The following is a 13,661-nucleotide window of genomic DNA, read 5'->3' as shown; positions in this document are numbered from 1 at the left end:
GCCAGGCCTGAGCCATGTAGGTGTAGGTGGTCTCTCCTGAAGGCTTACCCATTCCTTCCTGCCACGGCCCGTTCACCCTCCAAGAACTGTCCCCAGGGCTGTACCCGGCCTGGCTCCGGCACCCAGTCACAGCCAGTTCTCGCTCAGCCCGAAGGCCGCGGAGGATGAGGGCAATCACACTAGGCCACAAGGATAGGGGGACCACAGGCAGCAGGGGTGTTGGGGTGCCGAAGAGCTCAAACCAGGGGGCTGCAGAGGACAGGGTGGCAGTGCTGGGGGGCAGTCCTCAGCACCCCTGGGCCAGCACAAGGTGACACAGGCCTGGGGCCAAGTCCTCAGGCTGGGTGTCTGGGAAGAGCCAGGCACGGTCGGCATCCAAGAGAGGCTGAGGGCAAACAGGGTCCCACGTGGAGAAGGCTCGGAGATCCCTTTGCTCTGTGACTCTGGCCAGTTCCTCGGCCTCTCTGAGCTGCAGTTTCTTGTGCAGAAAACTCAGCACTGCCCCCCGGCAGACGGGACTGCCCTGCCCAATTACGCTGTATTCGAACAGCACGATGGGCACAGCACAGGCTGGCTTCCAACTCACAGTGACCCTCTTGCCTCAGCCTCCTGCGTGCTGAGATCAGTGTGCACCACTGACACAGGCCCTGCTGAGTATCTTTTTTAAAAGGATATAAAAAATATAGCCTGGCCGTGGTAGGTACTCAACAAAACAGCCCCGGCCCATCCCAAGAAGCTATGCCCTCTTGGCGCCATCCGACACACACGGCGCTCCCTAGGGAAGCCACATGGCTGGGCTCTCTCCACTGGGCCAGGAAGGCAGGCCAAGTAGGGGACTTCTGCCACCCCAGGTCTCCCTGGGCCTGCCAGCAGGGCTCGGGCATGCCTGTCCCATCATGGCACCGGGCTGAGGCCGCAGGGGCTTGGTGGTCCCTGCAGTGTCTACCCGCAGGCCAGTCCCTCGGCCGGGCGGCACAGGGGTCCACTGAGCATGGCTCCGTCTCAGGGATCCCAGGATGGAGGCCTGCGATGCAAGCAGCACCACCCCTAGAGGCGCCGGCGCCAGATGACTTACTTCTGTGCCAGGCAGCCCCGCGCCGCGGGGGCTCCCTCGTGGCTGTGTGGACGGAGCACAGCAGCCAGCTGAGGTCTCGTGCACCCACGCCGGGAGGCCGTGGTGCTGGCCTTCGTGGACCCGTGGCACCCTGAGTCGAGCATGGCCACATACCGGGAGCCAGGCAGGATGGGAAGAGGGAGCCCCCGTTCCCGCCGCCCACACGACCGGAAGCTGGGCGCACCCACTCCAGGAATCCTGGGCAGGGCCCGGCGCCCAGGAAACTGGGCCAGAGTTCCCGCGCTGCGCAGCCAGCTGCCTCCCAGGCACCCCGCCCCCGGCTCCTCCTGGGGGTGTGCACAGGAGGCCCCCAAACCCAGCCGAGGACCCTCTTCCAGGGCCCACTCACACCCTCCGCCCATCCGGGCGCCACCCCCGCATGTGGCCAGATGCAGGGCGACATTGTTACACTGACCTCCAGAGGACAGACAGCAAGGCAGGGCCGGCAGGTCACTCTTGGGGAGCCGGGCCCCCCACTCTTTCTTCCTGGCTCCCCAAAGCACGCTCTCAGTGGCCACTGTCTGGCCAGTGCCCAGGGCCTGCGATGCCAGTGCTCGGAGGCCTTATGGTGGCATTGCGGGTGTCCAGCGCCATCCCCCCAGCCCCCGCCCCTCCCTGCCCCCGGACACGCAGGTCCTTGGGCAACACGGGGCTTCCGGCCGTGCCCTCCCTCAGCCTGCCTTCCCAGACCCTGCGCCACGCCAAGCGGCCGCCATTTCCTGCGGGGCCAGCTGGAAGACTCACTGCCACTGTCCAGCGTGCAAATGGCGGCCAGAAGTGACAGCGGTGGCCGGGCCAGGTCTTCCGGGACACACTGAGCAGCTCCAAGCAGCCCGGCACCGGGATGGCCCATCTGGGCCGAGGAGGCGACCCGTCACGGCGCCCTGGCCACCCCACGCCCATGCAGAAGGGACCTACCTGCCTGCCTCCATGGCAACTGACACCAATGGTGAATATACGGCACGCACACACACGGTCCCTGCATACAACTGGAGTCAGTGCCACTCACCAAGTGCCACAGCAGAACACGTGGGGGACTCCAGGGCAGGCACGGCAAGGTCCAGATCCCGCCCCGAACCCCACCTGCTGGTCGTACCTCCAGGAAGCCACACAGTCTCTGTCTCAGAAGCCACTGCCCTGCCACATGGCAGGGAGGAAAAGGACCTGCCCTCGCAGACACTGAGACTCCAGCAAGCATCACCAGTAAGGGGCGCTCTCGAGGAAAGCTCTCCAAATGTTCAGGCCCATTACACCCACCATGCCCATTTTATAGACAGGTAAACTGAGGCACAGAGAGGCACAAGGCTCACCGTGAACCTATGCCTTGGCCCTCAGTTCTAGAGCACATACTCTTCCAAATGTGAAGGGCATCCTGCCACATGATGGTCCCAAGGGAGAAGCCCCATTACCAGTATCACTGCCGTCACTGCCATCATGCCCACCCTGGGGCCAGGACCATCTTCCTCTGCTCATCTTTACAGCACTTGCGCCAGTGGCTTACTCTTCCAACTCTAAGCCCGTGACAGACTGTGAACCAGTTGGAAAGGACATAGCAGTTAAAAAACTGGCAGCACATCCTTGTAATCTGGCACTTGGGAGGCTGAAGCAGGAGGATTGCTGGGAACTCCAGGCCAGCCTGGGCTGCATACCGAGACCCTGCCTCAAAACAAAAAATACGAAAAATAAAAAAAAAACAATAAAATTAAAACAAAATGAAAACCCCCAGATGACAGAGGTGCTAAGAAACACAGCTCTGGCAAGTTTTGTCTTCCCAACTTTTCACCACTACAGTTCCCTAACATCTGCAGCAACAGGTACAGCCCTGAAAACAAACAACGACAAAGCGCCACGTGCGCACGCAGCCCCCTCCGGGAACCAGGCCCCGCCACCCTCTCCCGGCCACCAGCGCAGGACGTGGCCTCCCGGGGAGGAACTGCAGCCCAAGTCCAGGTTTTGGAGATGAAGGGCAGATGCTTAAAACACGGAAAAAGAGGAGGAAAAAAGTACAGGCTCCGAGCCCGTGGTATCATCATCGGTGCAAATTCCCAACATAAACAGCTATCATCACTTGCAAATTATTGTGGCCATAAAACTGCTCTGCCCTGGAATGTGTTGATATTGACCAATAAATTCTCTACTTCGTTATCTTGGTGAGATAATTTTGAAGTTTATAGCTACTCTATGTAGTTTACCTGGAGAATTTTTTTTTTTTTAAAGTTTGTATGTAAACAGATCTTTAGACCATCCAAAAGATCGCCTGATTTTCCACGAAGTCCTCCAAAGAATTCTACATAGGTAACACAGAGCAAGCCAGTGAGTGGACCTCTTGTCACAGAGATGAAGATATTACATTTAGAAGCTTCACACCCCACGAGTTTGAATTTAAGTCTAGTGCTACACTGTTCATACAGGAAAAAAAAGAAAAAAAAATCCAAGATAAAAACTGGCCATAAATTAAAATGTTTAAGGCCTTTCAACCTTAAAAGGATAGAAGGGGAGCCTTCAAAGATGAAGACCAGAAATTACAGGAAAATGTCATGAGTGATGGTTGTCACTTTACCAAATTCTCGAGGGGGTGAGAGGACCATCGCAGAAGTCTGTTTCGACACACGAGTGCAACTTGTTTATTGTGACCTCAGTTCTTCGAAATTGTCGACTCCACAATTGAAATATGCTGTGTGTTCCAACAGGTGCCAGGCGGGCGTGATGACAGACCAGCCCATCTGTGCTGCGAGAATGTATAATTTCAGTCTATAGTGCAATCTATATAGAAGCAACGATGTGAAGAGTGCTTTGCGTGGTATTTCTCAAAAAGAAAGAAAGGAAGGAAAGAAGGAAGGAAGGAAGGGAGAAAGGAAAGAAGAGGGAAAGGAGAGAGAAAGAAAGAGAAAGAGAGAAAGAAAGGGGAAGGGGTGGGGGTCCCCGGGGTCATAGCTCAGTGGTACAGCGTGTGCTTAGCATACCCAGCCACGAAAAAAATATATACTGCCGAGAAACCCCGTGTGCCTGGGAGAATGCTGAGACGCTGTCTGATAATTTCTTAAGAAACAGAATCCACTGCATTTTACTGAGGTTTTTTTTTTTTTGGGGGGGGTGTTAATTGGTAACCAAGTTAAAAACTCTGGATGATAAATGCTTAAGACGACAGCTAATCCCATAAAACTGCCACAGGAATAGAAGGTCCACACACACACTCACACACGCACATGGACACACTCACACTTGAAAGCCACGAGGTGAACCGCCAGAGTGGAAAATACGAATTCAAAATGAAAATCCTCATTTACGTAAATTAACCGCTTTTTCTGCTCCTTGCCCCTACCTTACCCGAAAAGAAGACAGATGAATGCTTGGGGAATGTTATCACTTATCATTCCAGAGTTTAGGATTTGAAGTCTGTTCACCTACATTAATTATGCCAAAAAAGTGTGGAGTGCGTTGCTAGTGAGTACTGCAAATTCTTTAAAAACGCGGAGCCCCTTTCCTCCCTTCCCCTCCCGTATCCTCCCAACGCTTTCCCCTCTAAAATATATTGCCCTGTTGTTTCTTTTCCTATTACTTTTATTTTGTCACCAGTGTTTTACTCGATGCTTGCTAAATATTTGGGTGGGATGAATGCTCCAGCTTGCGGAAGCAGAATGTGGCTGTCACAATCATGAAAATGTTTTAATTATCTCTGCTGTATATGCCTGTCTGCAGCCCCGAACCCTCCGGTAGTGACTGCGTCTCATCTAAGAACAAAAGCGGCTGCGATCCTCCTCCTGTGAGCGGAGCTCCGTGCGCGGGTGCGGAGGTGCCCGCACGCCTCCTCTGGACCCGGCAAACAAAGATGTATTTACGTGGGAATTTTTCTCTTCGTGCCTTTTACAACTTTCTGGGTCTGATTTTCCATTTCCCATAAATCAAGACCCCAGTTCCCCTTGAACGTGGGAAACCAGGCCGTGCCGGGGCCGCTTTTGTCAGCCCGCCAGAGGGTGGAGGTGAGCGGGGAGCCAGGCTCTGCACAGCCCACCGAGAAAGGCAGCGGTCAGGGGCCGAACCCGGGCAGCCCCTGGCCCAGCTCCCGGGCAGCAGCAGCACAGCCGGAGGGGCACATCAGGGCTTGCGGGGAATCCCAGCCTCCTGGTCGCATTTCTGGATCTCAATGGCCGAGCACAACTGTCCCGGAGGGAAGTGAGCAGGGCTGGGGGTGCAGGCAGGCCTGGGGGCCGCCCAAGGGCTCCCCGAGGGTCTGTTCAGTGCTTGGTGCCCACTGCACCCCTGGCCCAGCTGCCAGGCAGAGCGGTTACCAGCTAGGCCCAGCACTGGGAAGTGGAACCCCCAAACTTAAATAAGTACTTAAAAAGCAAAGCTCAAAACCGCAGAGGTTTTTTTCCCCACACTGAGCTGAGAGCCAAAAAAAAAAGTCTTGCTTTCTTTTCTTTCAAAAAAATAAAATAAAACGAAAGGCAGAAAGAACTAGATCCCCAAACCGTGGAGTGGCAGCATTAGAGATGCAGGACAGATGAAAGGGCCTCTGTTTGTGGACACAGTCCTCCCTCCCGTGTGCCCGGCCGCCCCTGCCCGCGCCGCGAGGGCTGCTGGGAGAAGCCGAGGACGAGCCTGGTGTTTTTCCCTCTGCTACTCCTGGCACCGCCAAAAATAAAAATAACAACAATGATAATCAGAACAGCCCCCCCCAACAAAGCAAGACAACCAGGCAAGAAAAGGTAGGCCGCGCCTCTCGGTACCTCCTGCAGCATTCGTTCAAATTAAAATCGAACAGGCAGCTACTGTGAAATAACAAACATTCATTTTTATTATGATTTCTAAAGCCTGTAGATTTGGATCTTAAAAATAAATGGGCTTGGCTTCTGCCTCTGCCCGGCAGTTTTGGCAGGGCCTGCCTCACTCAAGATGGTGGGGGGGGATCTGAAATAGAATTTGGGGTCTCGGATAAACCAATTAGAGAGGAGGAGACGGAACAGGCACAGAGCACAAGATGGCAGGGCCCTAGGCTGTCTCCAGCAGGAAGAGGGAAGGTGACTTACCGAGGTGCCGGAGGATGGAGACCCTTGCGCCAAAGCCAGGCAGTGGAGATGACGTCCCCTGCCCCGGCTGGTCGCCCTGGCAGTGGGGAGAAGGTGGGTCCCGCTGGACCGCTGGCCACCCCCAGGTGTCAGCCCCCAGCCGGCAGGCCCTCAGGGCTCCTGGGCTCCGGTCCCCCATCACCCGCGCGTCCCCGAGCCCAGGCACGCGCCTTGGCCATTCCGGCACTGGGGGGGGCAGAACTGCCAGGAGCAAGTGGCGCTGGGGAAAGGCCCCGCCGCCGGCCCAGGAGGACGAGGAAAATGCTACTTTTGTCTCCTGCTCTCATCTGGCACTGGCTGCCCGGGGAGGGGGGGGCAGAGGCGGCTGCCGCGGCTTGGCCCCGCCCACCGGGAATTTTCGAAAGATGCTCGTGGGTGCTGGGAGGATGGCAGACGTGGCAGGGGTGGGTGGGCAAGGCCCCCAAACCCACCACCACAACAGGAGCGGCCGGTCGAGGGGGAGGGGGCGCCGCAGCATCTGGCCACTCAGCAGCCCGCCCGAGGAGGATGCCCGAGCTCCTGGCCCAGGCCTGGCCCGGGCACCAGCCGGCCCCGTGGATGGGCAGCGTGGTCCGGGTGTCTAGGCGGCCTGGCTCATCCTGGATAGAGGCCACATTGTTCCCATGCCCGGCTCTGCGGAGGACTGGGCAGTGAGCGGTTGGCACCCTGGCTGGCTACTTCCAGAGGGAGCTGAGGGACCCCATCCCACCTGCTCCCTGGCCGCCGCCCTTGGAGCCACCCGTGGCTGGGAGTCTGGACCACATGTTTGAATCTAGCCTGTCTCATGGTCACCTAACTGTGGGCGAGCCACAGCCCTCTGCAGCCTAGTGTCCCCATCTCTACAAAGACAGGGCTTAACGGCTCCTACCCTTCAGGGCAGAGGGGTACAGAGCGGTACGCTGAGCTCAGCGCTGCGCCTGGTACCCGCTAGACCATCCCGATGCCTACCGGGGCCAAGAAGACACCAGGCAGCCATGGATGAGGAGGAGGGCAGAATGTCACCCCTGTCCTCTTGGACCCTATAGATCCTTCAGTGTCAGCAGAGCCAATCCCTGCTGCCCTCCTGGGGACACCATGGGGAAAATCCTTGCTCCTGCGCCCCAGCCTCTGCCCAGCCCGGTGGGTCTGGGGACTCCTGTGAACACTCACTGGAGTCGGTCAGGCCCGCCACCCTATCCTGTAGGCACCCCGCAGGGGCCCCCAGGTCAGCCGGGCCTCAGCTCGCCCTTTGTATGATGCTGGCCGGACTCACGCAGGACAGACAGCCTGGGTTGTGGGAAGGGGCTCCGCAGCGGCCGTGCCACCCTCAGGGACACCAGGCGCCGCAGGGCCAGCTGTGTGCGGAGGGGAGGGCTGCTCCCTGTGGAGGCCCACACAGCTGGAACCCTTAGGGCCTTCCGTCCCTGATGCCAGGTAAAGGGTAGCTGGGCAGGCGACCCTAACCCACCTGAGCCCCTCAAGGGGAGCTTCCGGCAGCCTGGGTGGTGTTCTATTCTAACACCGCTTGCGCCTGCTCAGAGCCACACAGAAAGCCAGCATGGAGGGCGGCTGAGGCAGGAGAAGGAAGCAGCCGGGAGGAGCCCTGGGTCCTTGCGCTGGGCTCACGCACCCGGCCATGTGACTGCTCGCCAGCTGACGCCACAGACAAAGCAGGTAGGATTCCGATGCCATGCGCTTGACCAGGAACGCCGGGGACTCGTGCCAGGCATGGGGCACGGCTGCCAAGAACCCAGCCCCAGGAGGAGAACACCCCCCACGCTCGGTGGAGCGGGCCTGCTTGCCAGCCTGTGGTGCCGGGGAAGCCACCAAACATGGGGAGGCTTCATGGGGGCCTGCCAGGGTAAGGAGGAGCCCAGGCCCGGGTCAGGGCTCCAGCGGGGGCGCCTCCCACCCCCCGTGCCACCAAGACCAGTGGCAGCCACTGCTGTGTCCAGGACAGCCTTGTCCACGTTGCAGCATAGCAGGCTGTGAGCCCAGGCACCATCAGCGGGGCACAAGCTGCCCCCGGGGTGGGGCGAGGAGGGCTCCACAGGTAACGTCCAGGGACTCCGTCCCGCCCCCTGTCCTCTGGCCAGGACCACCACAGGTAGATGGGCTGGTGCTCATCCCCCACGCACCAGAGCTCCTCCCACTGTGGGATCGGGGGAACCTGCGGCCTTGGCTTCATCCCTCTATTATAATTTAAAATGTAATTATAAAAGCCTGATTCGAATGTAAATATCTCTCTTAAACACAGGAAAGGCATTTCTAAATTTAAGAGGCCCAAATCAGCAGGTAAGTATTTCAGCTAAACGCTGTTCCTGACATCTGAAATCACGGAGTTAAGGAAGAGCGGTTCACAGGAAAACCCACCCAGGTACCAGAAAGCCAGGCGGGCGGCGGGGGCGGAAGCGGGGGGGCAGACAGCAGCCTCCTTTAACCTTGAGGGAAAACCCTCCTGAATCTTAAAATGCATATAGTTGGGCCTTTTTAGGTTGTACTACAAACACAACCTCCTTATTTCACGACGCTGCTGGTCACATCTCTGCCCAGTCACCCTCCCAGGCCCTGTGTGGACAGGGAGTCCCAGATATCTGTGCATAGGGGCCTCCAGGTCATGGGGAAAGGGCAGACCCTGGAATGCAGACTCCCACCAAAGCTTCCCATCCAAATGATGCCAAGGCTAAGCTGCCTTTTATCTTCGGGGCCCCCATCCCACAAACAAAATGAGTATCAACCTGTGTCCTCGGTTCTTCTGCGTCACATCACAGGGTTTCATTCTTTTTTATGATTTCAATTCTACTAGTTCTCCCCACACCCTCGGAGGCTGTCCGGACACCCCCTCAGGACGTCGTGGGCCATAGCTAAGAGGTCCCGCATTTAAAAAATAAGTAAATAAGAGATACGACAGCAATTTAAAAAAGAAAATAAAACCTTATTTTGAAAACAAATACTATCATTTGCCAACAAAGTCTTCTGGATGACCAAGTGGTGTGGCGGGGAGGGTATCCTCATCACCAAGGGGCCCCTCCCTTGTCTGTCCTCCTATACTGGCCTGGTGGGGACATCTGGACCGAGGACCGCCTACGCTGGCAGTGGCACTGCAGGGATTCCTGTGGCCTTCCCACAACACACTGGGCCCTGGCGGCAGGGCAGACCAAAGGCAGTCACCCCGCTCCCTGGAGTGTCCCTAACAAGAACCCATGAGCTGGGCTCCTAGCCTGGCCGCTTTGGGTGCCCACAGCCAGGGGCAGCTCTAGCATGGACCGCACGCAGACATTCCTGTGTAGGCCTCAGGGTGAATCCGCTCTCTGTAAATTCAGAACATCTCCATCCAGCGCTCCCTCTGGGCCACACCTGCTACGAGTCACAAAAACACCTTGCACACAAGAAGGGCGTCTGAGGGCCCGTGTGCAGCTCCCGTAAGTCCGTCAGACTCCCGCGTTCATCTGAGCACAGGATTTGGGGAGAAGACCTAGAAAACCTCACACATGGCCCCAGATGCCCTCTCAAAGCCCCAGAGCCCAGCGCTCTGCGGACCCACCCTTCCTCTTCCAGCTCCTGTTTTTCTCTCTTCCATTTTGTGACCTTGCTGGGAGACAAAGGCCAACAAGGCCCAGCCCGAGGGGGGCCTCTTCCGGTCCATAGCCCAAAACCCGGCCACCTCTCCAGGACTCAGAGCCTTTAAAAAAAAATTGCAGAAGGAAAAAGACTTGTGAAAGTTTAACCTCGACTCAACAAAGAAAGCCAGTCATGCCCACGGAAATTTCCCAAGAGCCACGGGTCAGGAGCCTTCTTTTTTCTTCTATAAATCTCCATCTCTGACTAGGTGTCCAGGGCCTGCAATCCCCAGACCCTGGGGTTCCATCGATTGTCCCAGCCAACGGGACACTGGTCAGCCAGGAAATAAATATTTCATATAAAAGAACCATTGTCCCTGCTTGGAGACAACTGTCGCTTTTTCTGCCATCAGAAAGCTCGGCAGGGGCCGTGGAGGTTCCTTCTTGTCCTTACGAGAGGTTCTGAAAGGGCCGGCAGGCTGGGTGTTCCTGGATGACCCACCGAGAGATAAAATCCTCCAAAGCCAGCCGTTTGGTAAATGTCCTCCTCTTCTACCAGGCCAAGGAACAATCAGCTCACCAGGGTGGCAAAGCTCTCCCATAAAGTGCCACCTGCATGCCCAGCAGGGACGATGGCAGCTGGTGTAGCCACTCTGGACCTTGCAGGGGAGTGAAGGTTGGACCCAGGACCGGCATGCGCAGGACCCCCTGAAGGCCACCCTCAGGGAGGAGGCCCCTCTGCCATCTGCATATCTGGGTCCCAAGGGGACCCTGTCCCATGTCCCATACCTCCGGGGAGGTCTGAGGTGTATCCAGACAGTCACGTTCGCAGTGAGGTCCCAGGAGGAAGAAAGCGCGGTCGTGGTAAGTCCACCCCTGCCTGTCTACCCCTCAAATCCACCAGGTCCACATCTGCCACCACCTGCAGGGCAGGGATGTAAACAACTTGCTGCCCTTGCCGGGGAAACCAAAACTGGGATCTCTGTTTCTCAGAATATAATACCATACACGAAATAATTATAAGTAGTAACAATAAACAAAATATATTAGTAACTGGAGTCATTGTTATTTATAACAAGGACCAGAACAGCAGCCATTTAATGCCCCCAGACCATGTGCCAGGCGTCGTATGGAGATAACGCTGCCTGAATAATGTTGGTGTCCGTGGTCCTGCTTAGAGCTCAGGGGACTGCTGGCTATTGGAGGTGCCAGGACGCGCCCAGGGTTACACATTGAGCCAGCGGCAGGGACAGACTTGAGCTCAGGGAGCTGGGGAGTTGGGGTGCTCCGGCTCCAGGCTCCGCTGTGAGTGTGGACGCGCCTGCTTGCTGAGACGTCTGCACGTCCTCTTCCTACCCCTAACGTGCAAATGCACCTTCAAAACCCAGCCATGGCAAGACGAGCAGCGGCAGCTTCTCGTCCTTTCCTTCCTAAACATCATCCCTCGCTAGGTACACAAGAGGCTCTGCTGGACAGACGGGCACACCTGCCTGGCTGGTGCCCATCTGGGTGGGCAAAGCCCTCCCAAACCCTCTCCACTGCCTCCTAGTATGACCTCATCCATGCTGGGCTGGGACAGGTTCCAGGGCCAGAGCAAGGAGTTTACAGAGGGGCAGCCCGGCCAGCTGCAAACCACACGGAGGGAAAGCAACCCCGCTGCAGAGCCCCGTACCGGCCCTGCTGGGCAAAGCCAACGGCTGGTTGCACCTGCTTGGGCGGCAGGCATGAGACCCAGGCACAGCGGAGCCACCGGTGGGCCTCACGGCTGAGCCTAGCTGGGCCCTTGCCAGGGACGGTAACCCCTCACCCAAGCAGGTCTGCTGCACGGCGAGGGCCTGGCACAGGCATGGGGCACCCTGGGCTTGACCCTGGTTTAACACAAAAGCCGAGGTCCGTCCTCCCACCAGCCCCCACGGCAGCCTATTCCTGCGCACCCCTGTTCCTTACATAAAACCCGGCCGTGAGAAAAATCAGACAAGCACCACTTTCATTTCTTGGGCCTCCTCTTTTGTGGGTGTGTGTCCTCAAAATAAATGTGGAGAGAGGATACTCCGGCAGGGTAAGATGCCCCCAGCCAGGCATACTGCGCACGGAAGCCTCAGCCTGTCCCCTTCTGTGGACCTGGGGACGTTCTGTGGCAGCTCTGATGAAAAATGACCTCACTCTGAGGTCCCCTGGAGCCACCCGCCTCCTAAGGTGCCCAGCTTTGCTGCTTGCCTTGAGAGAAGCCCATTGGCCTGGGGAGGAGAGACGGTGCCCCTCGTCTTATGGTCTGTATTAATCCTGAGCAATGCCCAACGGCCTCAGCTGGACACCACACCACTGCTGCTCGGCAAGCACCACGGCACTGGCTTCCTGTGGACCAGGGTAGAAAGCTCCAGCATTCTGCAGGCGAGGCCATGCTGGAACCTGAGCTTTGTAGGACTAATCTCACCGCTGCCAGCACGATGCCAAGCAGCAGCTCCGGCCAGACTGGCAGGCCTGCAGCGGTGGCACCTCTGCTTCTGAGATCACCTCTGAAGGTCCCACCCTGCGTGTCTGCCAGCTGCCTCTGATAAAGTCATAACTAAAAATTCAAAACGGTGTGGAGGGAGGCCAGGGGAAAGCAGGCTAGCAAGAAGACTGCCAGGGTCAGCCCTTCGAGGATGGAAACAAACTTCTGGCCTCTGCCACTGCTGGCCAGACCCCTAGGAAATGGCCTCTTTTGGCGGTCATCCCTTGGGGGTCTTGCCTAAGAGAGCAGCCAGAGGAAGGCCAGTCGACTCTGGCCCTCTCTGCACACCCCCAGCGCTGGCTCAGGACTCTGGGGTGTTACGGAAAGGGGTCCCCACCCCGTGGCTCCGGTGAAAGCACCCAGCCAGGTTAACCAGACCACATCAACAGGGTGGGATGAGCAGAGGGGAAATCGCACCTATGGTGCAGTAGTATTAAAAATTAGCAGGCTTATCTCCATAAGCTATGGGTTTCATTTTAACCCAGGGTAGGTGCACACATTTTGAAAACCCTAAATAGCCAGAACTGATGAACTAAAATAAAATGAAACTATCGCTGGCCTGCGGAGACTGCCTCAGCTTTTGAAACCCAACTTTGAAGAAATTAATTTCAGCGTTCCCTTAAAACCCTATAATTAGGGCAAGCGAGCATTCCTTCATCCCTTCCTTGCTCCCCACAATCTCCCCAGGGTGGCTGGCCAGGCCTGTGCTCAAGCCACCTATAAAGGGGCATTTATTATGAAAAGTTATGAGTTTTTTTCGTTTTATGTTACCATAAACAACGGCTTGCACGCTAGGCCCTTTGGTCCACAGCCCACTGCCGCTAACACTGGACCAAGGGCTTCCCCCTAAATGGCTCTCGGGACTGCCCCACCAGCAGGAAAAACAAAAAGAAGGAGGTAGAGGAGAAAAACAGAAGGAGAAGAAGGAGGAGGAGGAGGAGGAAAAGAAGGAGGACCATTTAGGACGTAAATGAAAGGTAAATCAAATAGTTCAATTTTTCAAGGGCTGTGGCTCTAAATAACCTTCCCAAACACATCTAACCCGCATACAGATATTTCCTCTATTGTTTAAGATGCCTGCTAGAGCTTATTTTTCGTAATTAACAAATTCCTCTCTGGCTAGCAGTCTGCACACCTGAGCCCGCGAAGCTGTAGTATTTCACAAGTTCCAGATTGACGACGACCCCGGAGTTCTTGCATGCTGGCGCGGCTTCGGGTTCCCAGACAACCTCCTTCGGTGCCCCGAGACTTGGAAAGGCCTGCCCCGCAGAAGGGCCCCTCTTGGAGATCCCTTCATTAATATTTAAATACAAAGTAGCGAAAGTGAGAAACGCACTTACCGCCCTTCCGAGTCGCGGGGAAGCCGATCGTGCCCGCGGCGCGCAGGTCCACGGCGGTGCCCTGGCCGCGCGGGCGCTGCGCTCACGCGCCCACGGCGCAGAGGC

Source organism: Chinchilla lanigera, unplaced genomic scaffold (assembly GCF_000276665.1).
Source record: "Chinchilla lanigera isolate Chin_1 unplaced genomic scaffold, ChiLan1.0 scaffold00012, whole genome shotgun sequence".
NCBI lineage: Eukaryota > Metazoa > Chordata > Mammalia > Rodentia > Chinchillidae > Chinchilla > Chinchilla lanigera.
The sequence above is the reverse complement of the archived record's forward strand: the minus strand, read 5'-3'. Positions refer to the sequence as shown.